Below are 17,978 nucleotides of genomic sequence, written 5' to 3' on the forward strand. Positions count from 1 at the left end.
TCTAACTTCCAATTCTAAAAGATGATGGTGACAGCAACCTTTACCATGAGCAACACTTCTTAGAGCATATTCAGCTGGTATGCCCGTACAACATGGTGGTCCCAATTCTGAGTTTGTTAAGCCCAACATAAATTGTAAGAATATTGAAATGGCAGCTCAAGTCTCCCAAGTGAGTTGCTTACATGCAAAATAACTTACTGAAGTTCAGTTTGGTTGGTAACAGATTGGAGAAGCTTCAAAATTTCTTGCCAGTTTCTGTGCTTTAAATTACAGTCACCCAATATCTCCTTCCTCAACCAGTTCTCTGCCTATCCGTGAGGCTCACATAAATTAAAATTCACTTCAATGTGACAGAGCTGAAAGTTTTGCATCAGCTTCATACATGGCCCAAAAATGTATACATCAGCATTTTTACGCAAACTAAAATTATTTTTAGTACTTTCCCTGTATTTCATGGATGTAACATTTTTCTCAAAAATCACAAAGAATATTTAATGTAAGAAACAGATTTTGAAGCAAATATTTTGTGAACTCATTCAATATTTATTGTTTTCTAAGTACTAGCTAAAACCAACTGTTGCCAGTGCTTGCTCTTTACCTTTAACATTGACATTTGGTTGCTTACAGTTACAGGTGGCGAAAGCTGTTCCAACTGTGTTGGGTTCAACAACATTACTGTTCCGTGTTTGTACAACAAATAATCTCCTCGGGGTGTGTTTGCATTTAGAAACAACCAACTAAAGTGAACAGCAGATATTATACTAGTATTCAGAGCTGGAGCAGAATGCTCTTCAGAAATGATTTGGAGTGGAGCAGAAACAGATTGGAATTAAAGAATAACACCTTACAAAACTCAGGCGATAAAGTGAGAGATAACAATGAGAAGTTATAAAATGCTACAGGTGTTTTTCAAGTCCTCCCTTGGAACTTTGGCATAGAATTTGACCAACTCTAGGAGTAAAAACAAAGTTGCTGGAAAAGCTCAGCAGGTCTGGCAGCATCTGTGGACGACAAAACAGAGTTAATGTTTCAGGTCCGGTGACTCTTCCTCAGAACTCTAGGAGTAACTAGGAACAGCCATTAACCATTAACTCTGATTTCCTTGTGATTTTGCTGATCTCCTGCTGTAGGTAATGTGAGAGAACAGGAGGACTCCACAGAATTTCCAGGCCAGAATCAGTTTCTCTGATCATTCAGTTGGTGAATACAATATGCAACTGGTCATATAGATTCCAACTTCAATATGTGGCAAAGGTATCAACCTGAAACATTATCCTACAATTCTATTCCAACTGCTGCTGCCTGAATGTGTCAGTGTTTCTACTTTTCTATTTCAATTTTCAGTTTGTGCTGACTTAGCTGATCTCAGTCAAGAGGGTACAACATTTCTTGAGTTAGGGAGAAAAAAATAAGCTTGCTGCTGATTATAACATTGCTGGCATTATTGTGACATTTATTTTTGTTGACATTGATTGAAGACAGTATTGAACTTATTTAATTTATTTTTAATAGCACCTAGTTTTATTTTCCACTATGAAAGGTAAGCTCGTGTGCTGTGAAAAATGAGCAGCCAATCTCGTTACGCCAATTTCCAACCGAATGATTGATACTGAAATTACTTCTTCGGCATCTGCATATGCACTCAAAGGATGGAATGTAAACAAAACAAAGGCAAAAAAATGGATATTGGAAATCAGCAACAAAAATAGAAAGTGTAAGAAACACTCAGCTGATCTAACAACATCCGTAGAGAGAGAAACACAGTTAACACTTCAAGTTGAAAATAGCTCTTTTTGCAATGTAGAATAAAATGAAGTAACAGCTTAACAGAATTATTTCTGCTTCACCACTACTATAAGGTTATTGGCTTTATGGAGCAGGGACATGAGCTAAAAATAAAAGAGATGCCTATCGGGCATTTTTAGAATCATGCATAGGCATCATCATTGAAACAGAACTTTGACTTTTTCATTGCTGACACTTTATTCTCCCAGCATAACTTCCTTCTGCAATTATAAACGTCCATTGCAAACTGTTGGGTATCCAGACTCCTGTACATGAATAACACCTGTAATGAAAATACAGCTGGGGTTAGAATGGCATTTGTGGTCGGACAGAAGTCACTCATAACTCTACAAGGGATACAAAAGAATGGAAAGGTTGGGTGAAGGAACCTAAACCAATGACTGTATCCACTGATAGCATGAATAATCAGGGTTTCAACAATAATATTTTTAAGATATTTGAAAACAGACGGAACAGACAATAAAGAGATTAAAATTAGCACATTTAATTATTAATTTACCAGTCTTGTTAATCATATACTGTTGTCTTCTGAATCTGCCACAAGGTTGTCTATGTGTGCAACTACAAGACATGAGTGAGACCTGAAATGAATACTTCATGTCAGTTTTTACCATGGAAAAAGAAATGGAAGCCAGGGAACTTGGGGAAGTAAACAGCGATGTCTTGAAAAGAGGCCACATTACAGAGGAGGATGTTCTGAAGATCTTAAAATGCATAAAGGTAGACTGATATGATCAAGTGTATCCCAGAACTTTGTGGGAAGCAAGAGAAGAAACTGTGGAACCCCACGTGGAGACATTTATTTCATCAACAGCCATGGGTGAGATGCCAGAAGACTGGAGGGCGGCTAATGTGCCAATATTTAAGAAAGACTGCAAGGAAAAGCTGGGGAATCACAAATTGGTGAGCCTCATGTAGGTCGTGGTAGGTTGTTGCAGGAGATTCTGACAGACAGGATCCACAAGCATTTGGAAAGTCAAGGACTGATTGACAACAGTCAGCATGGCTTTGTGCATGGGAAATTGTGTCTCATAAATCAGACAGAGTTTTTTTTGAAAAAGTGACCAAGAAGATAGATGAAGGCAGAGCAGCAGAAGTTGGCTATCACATGGTAGACTGATTAGTAAGGTTAGATCAGATGGGATCCAGGGAAAGCTAGCCAATTGGATACAAAGTCAACACAGTGTGGAGCTGGAGGGACATAGCAGGTCAGGTAACATCAGAGGAACAGGAAAGTTGATGTCTTGGGTCGGGACCCTTCATCAGTTTGGGGAGGGGGAACGGAGCTGGAAAATAAATAGAAGGAGGAGGGGTTGGGCTGGGGAAGGTAGATGGGATGGTGATAGGTTAATGCAGGTAGGTAATAGTGGGGATTGATTAGTGGAAAGGGAGGGCGAATAGGTGGGGAGGAAGATGGAAAGATTGTGTCAGGCCAAGGAGGCAGGAATGAGAGGGAGGGTTGGACGTGGGATGAGGCCAGGGGTGGAGAGATTTTAAAAGTGGTGAATTCTATGTTCAGGCCATTCAGACTGGAATCCTGTGACCAGCGGTGTGTCACAAGGATTGGCGCTAGCTCCACTGTTACTTGTTATTTATATACAGGATTAGGATGAGAATATTGGAGGCACAGTCTGATGACACTGCAATTGATGGTAAACTGTTCAGTGAAGAAGGTTGTTTAAGAGTATAATGGGATCTTGATCAACTGGACTAGTGGGCTAAAGAATGGCAGGCAGAGTTAAATGTGAGGTGTTGCATTTTGGTGAGACAAATCAGGGCAGGAGTTACCCAGTTAATGATAGGGCCCTAAGGAGGGTTGTTGAACCGAAAGACCTAGGCGTGCAGGTACACAGTACCTTGAAAGTCCTGTCACAGATAGTCAGGACGGTGAAGAAAGAGTTTGACATCATTGGTCAGGGCATTGAGTGCAAGGGTTGGGATGCTATGGTACAGCCTACAACATTGATAAGGCCACATTTGGAGTACAGCGTATAATTCTGGTCGCCTTGATAAAGATAGGATGTTATTACACCAGAAACAGTGCAAAAAGGATTTACAAGGATGTCGTGGAAGCCATGAGTTGTTAAGAGAGGCTGAGTAAGATGGGACTCTTTTGCCCTGCCGTGTAGGAAGCTGACAGTGACCTTACAGAGGTTTATGAAAATCATGAGGAATATAGATAAAATGAACGGTCAATGTCTTTTCTCCAGGTAGGGGAGTCCAAAACAAAGGGCATATGCTTGAAGTGGAAGGGGAAAGATTTAAAAGAAACCTGGAGTGCAACTTTTTCACACAGAGGGTATTGCACCTTTGGAAAGGGGTGCCAGAGGAAGTGATAGAGCCTAGTACAATTACAACATTTAAAAGACCTTTGGACAAGTACATGGATAACAAAAGTTTAGAGGAATAAGGGGCAAATGCAGGCAATAGAGATTAGTTTAGTTAAGGAAACCTGGTCAGCATGAACGAATTGGGCCAAAGCGGCTTCTTCTGCGCTATTTAACTCTATGACTCTATAAGACCTGGATATCCTCACGCACAAGTTGCTGAAAGTAAGCATGCAGGTGCAGCAGGCAGGAAAGGAGGAAAACTGAATATTGCCCTCATAGCAAGAGGATTTTTGCACAGGAACAAGGAAACTTGCTATAGTTATATAGGGCATTGGTGAGGCTATTCCTGGAATATTGTATGCAATTTGGGTCACCTTACCTAAGGGGGGATGTTCTTGCTACTAAGTACAGCGAGGGTTTTCCAAATTGATTCTTGGGATGGCAGGACTGATGTATGAGGAGAGATTGAATTGGTTAGGATTGTGTTCACTGTAGTTGAGAAGAATGAAGGGAACATATAGAATCTGTAAAATTCTAACAGGACTAGGCAGGTTAGATTCAGGAAGATTGCTCCCCATTGTAAAACCTACAGTGATTGGTTGGGCCAAAAATTCCAATAAATTAAAAACAAAAAAAAAAGGATTTTCCATCAACATTCAACTCTAGATGGAATGTTAATACAGGAAAAACACCTTTGTTGATTCTGTATTCCAAAGAGAATAATAAATTCTGTAATACTGTGGTTGACAGCTTTTACTTACTTTGTTTCTGTTTAATAAAATATTTTTAGTAACTTATAGCCTAGATAACAGAATGATTCAGTGTTTACCCTCCTGCCTACTGAACCCAAAGAAATCAAACGTCGATATACCTTGCACTATTCCTTTGTTAGCTTCACCCCTCAGTTTGCAGTCAGCAGCAAATTTGGATCAACAAATAATAATGCAGTTTAGACTCCTGGATGACTGGTAGTGAATTAGTTTATGATATAGTACAGATGATATTCAGCCTTTCATAGCTTTGCTAGGTCTTTGATAAACTTATCCAATTAGTCTCATTCCACTGCTCTTTCCCCAGATCTCTACAATATGTTCTTCCCTGCAACTATTAACCAAATTTTCCTTGGTTGAATCAGCTTTAATCACATTTTCAAGCTGTGCATTCTGAAACGCAATTTGTTTTGTAAAACAAAAACAAGTTTCTGTATGTTGTTTCTGATTCCTTTGTCAATTGCCCAAAAGCTGTATCCTCTGATATTGAGAGATAGTAGGAACTGCCAATGCTGGTGTCTGAGATAACAAGGGGTACAGCTGGATGAACACAGCAGGCCAGGCAGCATCAGAGGAGCAGGAAAGCTGACGTTTTGGGTCTGGATGCTTCTTCAGAAATGGGAGAGGGGAAGGGGATTCTGAAATAAATTGAGAGAGGGGGAGGCGATGATGGAAGGTGGACAGTGGGGCAGATAGGTGGGAGAGAAGACAGGCAGGTCAAGGAGGTGGGGATTAAGTGAGTGTAGGTAGGAAGTTGGGATGGGGGTTGGTCAGTGTGGTGGGAGGAGCCAATAGGTGAGAGAGAAGACGGACTGGTCAAGGAGGCGGGGATGAGACAGGGGGCCGGTCTTAGGATGAGGTTGGGCGTGGGGAGATTTTGAAGCTAGTAAAGTCCACATTGAGACCATTGGGTTGTAGGATTCCAAAGTAGAATAGGAGGTGCTGTTCCTCCAGTTTCCAGGTGGCATTGTTGTGACACTGGAGGAAGCCCAAGATGGATATGTCATTCAGGGAGTGGAAGGGGGACTTGAAGTGGTTCGCGAGTGGGAGGTGTTGTTGTTTGTTGCAAACTGAGTGTAGGTGCTCCACAGAGCAGCCTCCACGCGTACATCTTTTAGAACTTGACGAGATTGGTGGTAATCAGCAGGAGGTTTCCTTGTACATATTTTCCCCAATGCCATGAGAATTCAAAAGGTCTGGAGTCAACATTCAGGACACTTAGGGCATCTCCCTCTTGACTATACACAGATCTGCCACAATCTCTACTAGGTCTGTCCTTCTGGCTGAACAGGAAATACCCAGGGAAGTAGACCAGTGCATGGGACACTATATGATTCCATGAATATAACTACATCTGTGACTAGTCTATGAGAAAGCTCTCCCAATTTTGGCACTAGCCCCAGGTATTAGTAAGGAGGAAAAAAACTGAAAATGTGTCACTGGACCCAAAATATTAACTCTGTTTTTTCTCTACAGATGCTGACAGAACCAGCTGAGTTTTTCCAACAATTTCTGTTTCGGAAAGTAGGGAGGATTTTGCAGGGTGCACAGGACTGCGTTTACTGTTTCTGTCACCTTAGTCTTTGCAAGGTAGTCCAATTTCATTTTTTTTCCATTCTTTTGGTTGACACAACTGAGTTGCTTGTTCCGGTCATTTTAGAGGACAATTCGCAGTCTACCACATTTCTGTAGGTTTGCAGTCACGTGTAAGCCAGACCAGGTGAGGACAGCAGTGTTTTTCCTAAAGGATATTAGTGAACCAGAGGTAGTAGGAACTGCTGATGCTGGAGAATCTGAGATAACACAGTGTGAGGCTGGATGACCACAGCAGGCCAAGCAGCATCAGAAGAGCAGGAAAGCCTGACGTTTCGGGTCCTTATTAGTGAACCAGACTTTGTTTATATATAACAATTGGCTTTCATTTCATGATCATCATTGGACTTCTAATTCTGGACAATTATTGAATTCAAAAAAGTACCATCTGCCATGATTGCACTGTAATTCCCCAACCACAGAACATTACCTAGGTCTCTGGATTATTAGTCCAGTGACAATACTGCTAGGGTAGCACCCCCACTTTTCAGATTACACTGTCAGTACTAGAATTCTGTAATAAGTAATAATAGTTTCTCACTATTGGTTTGGTAAATCCACATTGACATCCCTCAACAGTAAATATATCCTTCTGAAGGCATGGTGCCTTGAAGTGAAGAGTTTTCTGCCTGTGGCCTCATCAGGGCTTTGAATAGCTGTAGCAGGGTTTTTATGCACTTTTATTCTAATCTGTGAGATATAATGTCCAGCAATCTATTTGTCTTTTTGATTATTTTCTGGACCTGTTGGTGACATTCCAGTTGTCTTCTATACATGGGTCTCGAAATATCTCTGATCCTCCATTTATTACAGCATCTGGAAAGTATGCTGCACCATCCCTTTTAGGTTTAAAATGGATGCCTTCGCATTTACCAACATTGAAATCCATTTGCCACTGTTTTGGCCATTCACTGAAACTAACCATATATTGGTAATTTTGTGCTTCTTTCTTCACTCTTTATAATGCCACCTGTCTTTGCAATCTTGCAAATGTGGCTGTTTCTACTAATGAACAGTTGAAACCCCAACACGAAGCCTTGCCGAATACCAATTGTTACTTCCTGCTAATGGGAGTACCTGCGCATTAAAATTTCCTGGCAAAATCAATAATTTTCCTTCAATTCCACCAGAATCAATTTCAGTTATAAATCTTTTACGAGCAGCCTTATAAATTAACTTAGAAGTCGATATTAATAACATGCATAACCATCCCACTGTCCACTACCATACTTAAACCATCTCTTCATCCTTTACAAATCCATGCTGGCACTCTCTCAGCTGAAAATCTTGAAAATGCTAATTATCTCCATCCATAATTATAAACTCTAGCACTTTCCAACTCAGACGTAATGTCAACTGGTGTCTAATTTCCAGATTTCCAGTTTTTCTTTTTCTTAAATAGTGGAGGGACAATACAATGTTTCAAACTAAAGGGTAGTTCAGAAGATTATAGTTCAGGGGACTGTAATGTTCTCACCTACTACTTTAAAACCTGGAGAGGAAAACTAGGCTTAATGCTGTAGTTTTCCCAACATTACTGCTGTTTTGCTTTTGTCTTGGCAGGGTCCTGTCTGATTCACTGTCAATTTCCCTGTGATTTCTTCTTCTTGAGTTATTTCTCTACTATAAATACTAATTCAGATATTATTTAACATGTAATTTAGTATTGCACACATCACTCCTGACTGCCCAGCATTTCCAAATAACCATGAAATTTATTGCCTTCATTTTTCTTCTGCTGGCAAATTAATTCAGAAATCACACATCACCAGATTATAGTCAAACAGATTTATTTGAAAACACAAGCTTTTGTAGCCTCAGTCCTTCTTTAGGTGTTAGTGAGAGAGGTAGTATCAGGTACAGAATTTATAAGTAAAAGAGCAAAGGGTCACACCATTGATGAGGATGTACTGAACAAACCAAAGATGCTGTCAAATCTTTAACCAGTTCGAAGGTTTAAGTTGATTAATGTGTACATGTAAATCCCCAAATTCCTTTCAAGTCACGGTCCTGAGAGAACTAAAGTTTTTAAACATTTTGGGTCAGACAATGCACGATAGGTGTGAGAACTTATTTAGAATTTGTTTGTGTTTTAATTTGGAGTCAGACTGGTTTTATTTGTAAACTAGGAATTTATAAAATGCCATATTGACCAACTATCTATAAATTGTGTGCTTTTGAAACAAAATAAAACGTATCCACAAATACAAATTCGCCCCATAGATTCACGAATGTGTGTGAGAGAGTAATGGGGGGAGAGAGAGAGTGTTGGTGTGTGTGTGTGAGGGGGAAGAGAGACAGACGTAGTGTGTTGGTGTGTGTGTGTGTTGGGGTGGGAGAGAGAGAGTGTGTGTGTGTCTGTGTGTGAGAGGGAGAGAGAGGTGGGGAGAGTGTGTGTGTGAGTGTGAGGGGAGGAGAGAGAGAATGTGTGTGAGAGGGGGGACAGAGTGTGTATGAGTGAAAAGAGAATGTGCGTGTTTGTGTGTGTGTGTGTGTGTGTGTGTGTGTGTGTGTGTGTGTGTGTGTGTGTGTGTGTGGGGGGAGATAGAGAGAGAGAGTCTGTGTGTGTGTGTGTGTGTGTGTGTGTGTGTGTGTGTGTGTGGGGCAGGTGGGGGGCGAGTGTTTTTGTGTATATATGCATCTATGAGAGTGTATAGTGTGTTATATCACCTAATAGTGTGACATGAACTCAAGATCATGGATGAGACCATCCTCGTGGGTACTGAACCTGGCTATCAGCCTCTGCTCAGCAACCCTGCATTGATGTGTATCCCAAAGTCTGCCTTGGAGGACATTTACCCAAAGATCCAAGGCTGAATGTCCTTGACTGTTGAAGTGTTCCCCCACTGAGAGAGAACATTCCTGTCTGGTGATTGTTGCGTGGTGTCTGTTCATCTATTGTCATAGTGTCTGCATATTTTTGACAACATACCATGTCCTGGGCATCCTTGCACGCAGAGTATGAGATGGACAATGTTGGCCGAGTCACATGAGTATCTGCCATGCACATGGTGGGTTCTGTTCCCAAGTGTGATTGTACTGTCCATGTCGAAGATCTGACATGTCTCGCAGAGATTTCCATGACAGGGCTATATAGTGTTGTGGTTGATGTTGTCCTGAAGGCTGCGTAGTTTGCTGCAAACAATGGTCTGTTTAAGGTTTGGCTGTTGTTTGAAGGTGAGAAGTGGAAGTGTGGCGAAAATCTTGGCGAGGTGCTCATCATCATCGATAATGCGTTAAAGGCAGTGAAGGATATAGCGTACTTTCTCCACTTCCCAGAAATACTGGACAACGAATGGTATCCTAACGGATGTATCCTGTGTTTGTCTTCTGAGGAGGTCATTATGGTTTTTTGCTGTGGCATGTTGGAACTGGCGATCGATGAGATGAGCATCGTATCCTGTTCCTATGAGGGTGTCCTTTAACACCTTCAGGAGTCTATTGTGTTCCTCATCGTCCAAACAGATTCTGTGTATGGCTAGGCCTTGTCCTTAGGGGATCGCTGTTTTAACATTTCAGGTGCAAGCTACAGAAGTGCAGTATCATAAGGTTATCTAAAGACTTGCAGTAGGATGATATATTGAGGCAGCCATCCTTGATGGAAATGTGTGTGTCCAAGAATGAGATTGATTCTGAAGAGTAGTCCATGGAAAGTCTGATGGTGGGACGAAACTTGTTGATATCACTATGTAGTTGTTTCAGTAATTCCTTGCCATGAGTACAAAGGAAGAAAATGTCATCAATGGATCTGATATATAGCATTGGTTGGGGGTTCTGTGCAGCAAAGACATCTTGTTTGAGCCTGTGCATGAAAATGTTGGCATATTGAGAAGCAAATCTGGTGCCCATGGTGTTCCTTGTGTCTGGATGAGGAACTGGTTGTCTAAGCTGAATATGTTGTGTTTGAGAGTGAAGTGAATGTGTTGTAGGATGGCATCTGGAAATTGGCAGTTGATGGTATTGAGTACTGAGGCTGCTGCAGCAATGCTTTCATCGTGGGGAATGCTGGTGTAGTGTGTGAAATGTCCATTGTGAGGAGGAATGTTCCTGGTACGACTGGTCTGTGGGTGCTGAGTTTCTGTAAGAAATCTGTAGTGTTGTGACAGAAGTTGGGGGTTCCCTACACAATGGGTTTTAAGATGCCCTTGACTTAGGGAGAGAGGTTCACACAGCGCCCCATTGCCTGATACAATGGGACGTCAAAGTGTGCTGGCTTTATGTACATTTGGAAGGCAGTAAAGTCACCTATGTGGGAAGTACATGGGATGACAGTGTATAGGGTACTCAAAAGGACTGGATCAAAAGATTTGGCCAGTCTGTTCAGTTGACAGGTTTGTTCTTTGGTTAGACCAGCAGGTAAGATGCCTGTAGTGTTTCTGGTTGTTCAGCTGTCGGTACACTTCCTTGCAGTAATCCATTCTATTCCATGTGACAATGGCTCCTCCTGTCTGCTGGTTTGATGACAATGTTGCAAATGGTCTTGAGAGCACAGGTGGCATTGTATTGCCCAGGTGACATTTTGCACTACCTTGTGAGTGTGGCTGATGAATCTCTGATGGTTTGAGCATACCTTTTAGGCCCCAGGCAGGGGGTCCAGAGGGGTCCAATTCAATTCCTTCTTTACCCTCTCCCCCATGGATCTCTCTGTCGACTGATCTGGTTCGTTGGTTGTCCCATTGGGCATGCTGTTGACATCTTGGAAGAATTCCCGGAGTCTCATTCGTCTGATGAATTCCTCTGTGCTGCAAGACCAATGAGGTGCATTTTGGTGGTGGGGCATAAATTGAGTCCTAGGCTGAGAACTTTGATCTCATTCAGTTGAAGGGTGTGGTCAGATAAGTTGACAATTGATTTTCCCATAGTGGTACCGCTTTCAACTGTGGTACCCGGAAAGGCTTTGTAATTGCTGGTGGCGATGCAAAGTTTCTCCAGTTTCTTATTCTTGGTGTACATGTTAGTGGTGTAGTTCCATTGCCTCATCTGTTTGGGCATTGTCTCGTAACTGTACTATTATATCTTGAGGGCAAGCTGAGAACAAAGTCTCTACTTGATTTCAAGGTTATGGCGCTTTCTGTAGAGTCAGTGTTCAAGATGATTGAGGAGGTTGTGAGAGGAGCGATGGCAAAGTCTCTCAGTGTAATCTGTGTTATAGGTTGACTTGACTAGGTAGACTAGTTTAGAAATAAAACCAGTCAGATTCCAAACTAAAACACAAACAGGTTCTAAACAAGGTCTCACAACTATCATGCACTGTCTAACCTAAAACATCACCCCTTCTTTACACTGATAAAACCTTTAGTTCTCTCAGAACCATGACTTAAAAGGAATTTGGGGATTACATATACACATTAATCAATTTAAACCTTCTAACTGACTAAAGATTTGACAGCACCTTAGGTTTGTTCAGTACATCCTCAGCAGTTGTGTCAGCCTTTGATCTTTTACTTATAAATTCTGTGCCTGATACTACCACTCTCACTATCACCTGAAGAAGGACTGAGGCTGCGAAAGCTTGTGCTTTCAAATAAATCTGTTTGACTATAATCTGGTGTCGTGTGATTTTTGACTTTGTTCTTCCAGACCAACACCGGCACGTCCCCACCATGGCAAATTAATTGTCATACTTCCTGTTATCTGCTTTTTTACCCATTTTTGGCTTTTGTATCTCTCTCATTCACCAGATTGTATGTTTTGTTCTCATTGTTGTATTCCTTCCTATAAGTTCAAGTTGTTTCTTATTTCTTTAGAGTTCTATGGTTATGAAAAACAACCGTTCACTGCTCTTTGCTTTGTGCCCCTTAGCCAATTTTGCATTCACAGTGCCAGTATTCCTTTAATCCTATGGGGTTCAATTGTTTAACAGGTCAATTATGTAGGACTGCGTTAATTTTCCTTTGAAGGTTCATATGAACAATAGGACTTATCAGTCCTCTCCATTACTTCAAAGAACTCATGCAAGTTAGCCAAACATGATCTGCCTTCAACAAATACAGACTGAGTCTCATTGAGTAGTTCATACTTTCCTCTATGCTGATTAATTTTGACCCACATATTGTTTTTAAAAGTTAAACCACTTTCAGTAAATTGACTTTTCCATAGTTACAATGTTTATCCCTCTCTCCTTTATTTTGCAGAACTAGGAGGTGGGTTTCATGGTCTGGCAGCATTGGATTTAAAATGAGAGATGTTAAGCTCACTTACAGGTTAATTGCTCAAAAGCAAATATTGCAAATGCAGGAAATACTGAGTAGGTCAGGCAGCAACCGTAGAGACAAAAACAGAGTCAAGCTTTCTGGTTGTTAACCTTTAAACAGAACTGTGAAAAATTAGTTATGCAATAGTCATTGAGTGAAAAGGAGGAAAAAGAACAAAAGAAGCCTGTGATAAGATGGAGGTGATCAGCGATAAAGTATAAAAAGTGGTAATGATGCTTGTACTTTTCATAAATCATTTGTTGTTCTTGAATTTATGCTCCAGATAATCCAATTTTCAGAGACAGCGGAGCAGCACAAACTGGAGTCGTACATCCGGACTGTGAGGAATCCCTGACTCAGCTGCTGCCTTGGGAATAGCTCTGGAAATTAAATTTTCTGATGGGCAATTCCGCTGTGGAATCCCAAACAGAGTCAATTTAATCCAGGAAATTTGGAGGGTTCTGACTCACTTTGGCTAATGCTTATCCAGGAAAAGTTAGAGGATTAAAAACACAGCTTAACTCCTGGATGACGTTTAAATTGACCCCGATACCTCCAGAATACCTCCAGGATGCCTTGTACTGCTCTGGATCCCTAGCAACAATCCACTGACCAGATGTTTCCTTACTCAAGGCAATTCCACAACTCACTCTTGACATGACCCTGCTGGATCTAATACTACCCACTTCACCCCTGACCCCTACCCTACCCAATGCCTCCCTCTAACCCTCCTCCACCACTGTGTGAGACCCCATTCCGGACACTGCCAACCTCCTCTTGCCCAAACACCCCAGGCTGACTGTTTTGTGGTTGTGATACCCCCTATCACCAACCTGACTATTTTAGGACACAATATTTCTCCATCTAGTGGACTGGTCCCTTTGGACCCTCCTTTGCCACTAACATGACCTCGCCTCTGGGCATGCCACCTCCCCACACCACACACCCTCCGACCAGTCTGGCCCCACTTCAGGACCCAATACCTACTCTATTCCCTACTGCCACACTGATCCCACTTCTGGATCTGGCACCTCCCTCCTTCCCTTACTGCTAATCTGACGCCACCTTGACATCTCCTCGCATCAGTCGGACCCCATTCAAATATCTGGGCAATATCCACAGGATGCTAATTCTCACCTCATCATTTAAAAATCATGAAACTCAATGACAACGAAAGAATACTATTCAGACAGAAATCTGTCCAGCAGATAGGGATACTTCAGTCACATAATCAATACGCCCTCTAACTTTTCTTTCGGTGTGCATTGACGTGTAAAACTGGAAGGCAATGTATCAGGATGCCAATGAAGATCTCTGAGTGCCTTGTGCTATTTAGGGATAGAAATATCTATGGGAAATACCAAGCGATGCATACTGAAACAAACATAGATTGCAACTGCAAGACCATGGTTGGGTATCAGTCTGATCCTGGTACTTTTGGACCAGGAGAAGGTGTTTGACAGATATTCAAACATTGATATGATGGATTTGTTCTTCAAAATGAGGACTTTGGAAGGAATACACAATTAAATCCAACTGCTCTGCGGAAACATGTGCAGTTTAAATAAATAGGTGGGCATCTGCAACTCTCCTGATAAAATCTCGCATCAGGCAAGGCTGTCCTCTCTTCCTTTTCTTATTCATGTGCTGTACCAAGTCTTTTGTAAAGCCTATCCAGGAAGGATGCAAGCATTAGTGCAGTGACAATCACAGGCAGTGGAGGATCCCAGTCATAGCTTTCCCATACATGGATGATGTCATTGTTTTCTGCTTGGGTCCACTGTCAGTGCACAAACTGTTACGAATATGCAACTAATTCCAACTGGCCTGGTCATCCAATGTAAATCATTAGCAAAAGTAAAGTTATGTTTTTAAGAATTGGACTGGCTGATTCTTTGTCCCCTTCACTGCCAGGTCAGGCTACTAGAAGGAGCTAGAAATATGGTTCAGAGGGAACTGATGCTAAAAAACTAGAAGGAGCATGTAGCTAATGTCAAATTTAAAAAAATGCTCGTTCCCCAAAATGATTAAGAACTTGGTCTTCAGGTGTGGGACACTTGTTGTGTTGCTGCACATAGTGCAGGTCTAACCTATTCCCGATTCTTGCACCATCCAATCACCCAAGTCATCTCCCTTATCTGGAGGTTAAAACTGGAATATGTTTACTGGAAAATGGTGTAACAACCCCAATAATGAAAGAAAATGTACCCAACAGTAGCCTCATCCAGAAGGCCATCTTTGTGGCTGCATCAATTTGTGTGTAAGCCCTAAGTGAGATTGCATCAATTTATGCATAGGACCTCAGTGCATAAACATTATGTGCTACTGAGGGCTGAGATTTTATTCTTCCCAATGGTGTAAAACATGGCCTAGCTACATTGCATTGAACGCTCGCTTTAGTTGGACCTTGCCACACCATTTGCCTCTTGGGGACATGTTTATGCTGAAGTGCCCCCATTGCCACAAGTCTATTAGGCAGTAGTCAGCACCTAACATTCTTGAGATTCTATGGGAAAAGATGGTAAATCCTGCCAGTTAGCTCTCTAAGTAGACCGTCAAATGATTTAAGGGAATGCCTCACCACTAGAGATTTCAAGAAAGCACCAAGATGTAATTCCAGTTTCTAGGATCTGCAGTATTTTGTTTTGGCTTGAAGATCCTTGCTATGTTTGGTTCATGCACCCTAATGCTGTCCAATGCTGTTAAAACTGCACTTTGTATTCAACCGTTGTAAGTGGTCTTCCTAGAATCCCTACAGTGTGGAAACAGGCCCTTCGGCCCAACAAGTCCACACTGACCCTCAGAGCATCCTTCCCAGACCCATCCACCTATAATCCATCTAATCTACTTATCCCTGAACGCTATGGGCAACTTAGTATGACCAAACCACTAGTCTGCACATCTTTGGACTGTGGGAGGAAACTGGAACACCCGGAGGAAACCCACACAGACACGGGGAGAGTGTGCAAGCTCCACACAGACAGTCGGCCGTGGGTGGGATCGAACCCAGGTCTCTGGTGCTGTAAGGCAGCAATGCTAACCACTGAGCCAATGTGCTGCCCCAAAGTTTCTACACCAGAAAAGAACACGTGATAAAAGGGGTAACATAAAATCATGGATGAAAGATTGGTTAATTAACAGTATGGGATAAATTGGCCTTTTTGGGAGCCAAGTTGTATCTGTTGAAATGCTACAGGGGTCTGTGCTAGGTCCTCAACTATTTTGAACTTATATCAATGACTTGGGTGAAGTGACAGAGCATATAAGAGCTAAATTTGCTCATATCAAGATAAATTGGAAAGTAAGTTGTCTAGAACAGGTAGACGTTCTGAAATGGGCATGTTTAAGCGAAGTGGCTTAACATTTGGCTGACATATAAAGGCACGGTAAAGCTGCCATAGTCCTACTGGACCGTAGGGCTGCTGTCCTGTTAGAGAGAGGACTGGTGGTGGTTTAACCTAAGTGTCAAGAGGTTGAGGAGAAGAGTCCTTTACGGTAACTTCAGCTTGTGCAGGAATTGAACCTACACTATCGGCATTGCTCTGCATCTCAAACCAGACAGCCAACCAACTGAGCTAAGCATGATCCGTGATACAATTTTGGAACTTGTGAACTTTTCAACTTTGACAGGAAAAATTGTAAAACAGTATGCAATGTAAATGGAGAGAGATTAGAGCTGTGATACAGACAGTCCAGGAGTCCTGTTACATGAATCACAAAATGTGTAGTTATCACCAGTTGGAAGGTAAGTGGAAAGTTGACATCTATTGCAAAGAGAAATTGAGTCTAAAAGTAGGAATGTTTTACTGCTGCTGTGCAGAACATTGGTGAATCCACATCTGTGTAGTTTTGGCTTCTTTATTGGAAGAAGATATAATTTCACTCAAAGCAGTAAGGTTTATTTGCGTAATTCCTGTGATGAAGGACTTGGTTTGTGAAGGAATGTTGGGTAGTTGGGTCTATACCAACTGGCGTCAAAAAGAACAATATGTGATTTCTATCGAAAGATCATCCTGGGTGGGTGTTAGGAGAATGTTTCCTCTTTGTGGGTGGAGGGGAGACTAGAACAAGGCAGGGAAAAATTTGAGAACAAGAGGTGTCCTTTTTAGGAATAACAGTTTTATTGAGGGTCATTCATTTGTGGAATTTGCTACCCCTGAAAGCATTGGATGCTGCATCAGTGAATTATTCAAGGCTGAGTTAGATTATTACATGGGGGATCTAAGGTTTATGGGGTGCCATCAGGAAATTTTGAGTTGTCCACAGATCACATTGAGCTTGCTCGGCCATTTCGAGAGCCAGATGACCTATTCCTGGTCCTGCAGTTCATTTATTTTCATTTGAAATGAAAGAATGATATCTTTTTAACAAATTAAAATGTTCTGTGCACTTTTTAAGATTGGAAATGTCAACTTCACCAGAGTCCTCTAGAAGAAGCCACGGCAACATATTACTAAACTACACAAATAAAAGCAAAATATTGTGAATACTGGAAATCTGAAATAAAAAGAGAAAATGCTGAGAAACTCAGCAGGCCAGACAGCATCTGTGGAAAAGGTTCTGAAGAAGATTTATAATGGACTCAAAATGTTAACTCTGTTTCTGACTGCACAGATGTTGCCAGACCTGGAAAGTTTCTCCAGCGTTTTCTATTTTTAATATTAAACTGGGTTGTATTACATCTTGCAAAGGGCTTGAAAGATTCTGCGTATGTAAATTCTCTTTTACGTTTTGAACACCATGTTTGGAATATCATGGCCTTCAAGGGCTTCTCTACTCACTGAATAAGCTTGCTGAGCACTGGGCAAGTGTGGGGTCGTGTGCTATTTACTTGCTTTAACTTTTCTGGTACTGTGTTTGATATGCTCTCCAGAAAACCTACCAGAGGATACTTCGAGAGAAAGAAAGTGCCCTTGAGGCAAAATACCATGCCATGGAGAGAGCTGCCACATTTGAGCATGACAGGGATAAAGTAAAAAGGCAGTTCAAGGTAATTGCAGCCAGTAAACACCAGTGCCAGACTGAAGAAAAATATGGTTGGTGTATCAATGCCATGTCCAATCTTTTGTAGACAAATCAAAGTAATATTGAAGTGAATTTACACACTTGCAGACATGAGCAGGTCTAAGGCTGAGATTCAACAGCTCCGAGAGCCAAATTCAGTGCATTAGTTGCTCCTCATTGGTTGCACTTTTTCATTATTGAGCTAGGTTTAGGGCACTGGGTAGAATAGCATTATTTTTCATTAGCAACTGGAAAGACTATATTTTTATTACTTTTATGTA

Source organism: Stegostoma tigrinum, chromosome 12 (genome assembly GCF_030684315.1).
Source record: "Stegostoma tigrinum isolate sSteTig4 chromosome 12, sSteTig4.hap1, whole genome shotgun sequence".
Classification (NCBI taxonomy): Eukaryota; Metazoa; Chordata; class Chondrichthyes; order Orectolobiformes; family Stegostomatidae; genus Stegostoma; species Stegostoma tigrinum.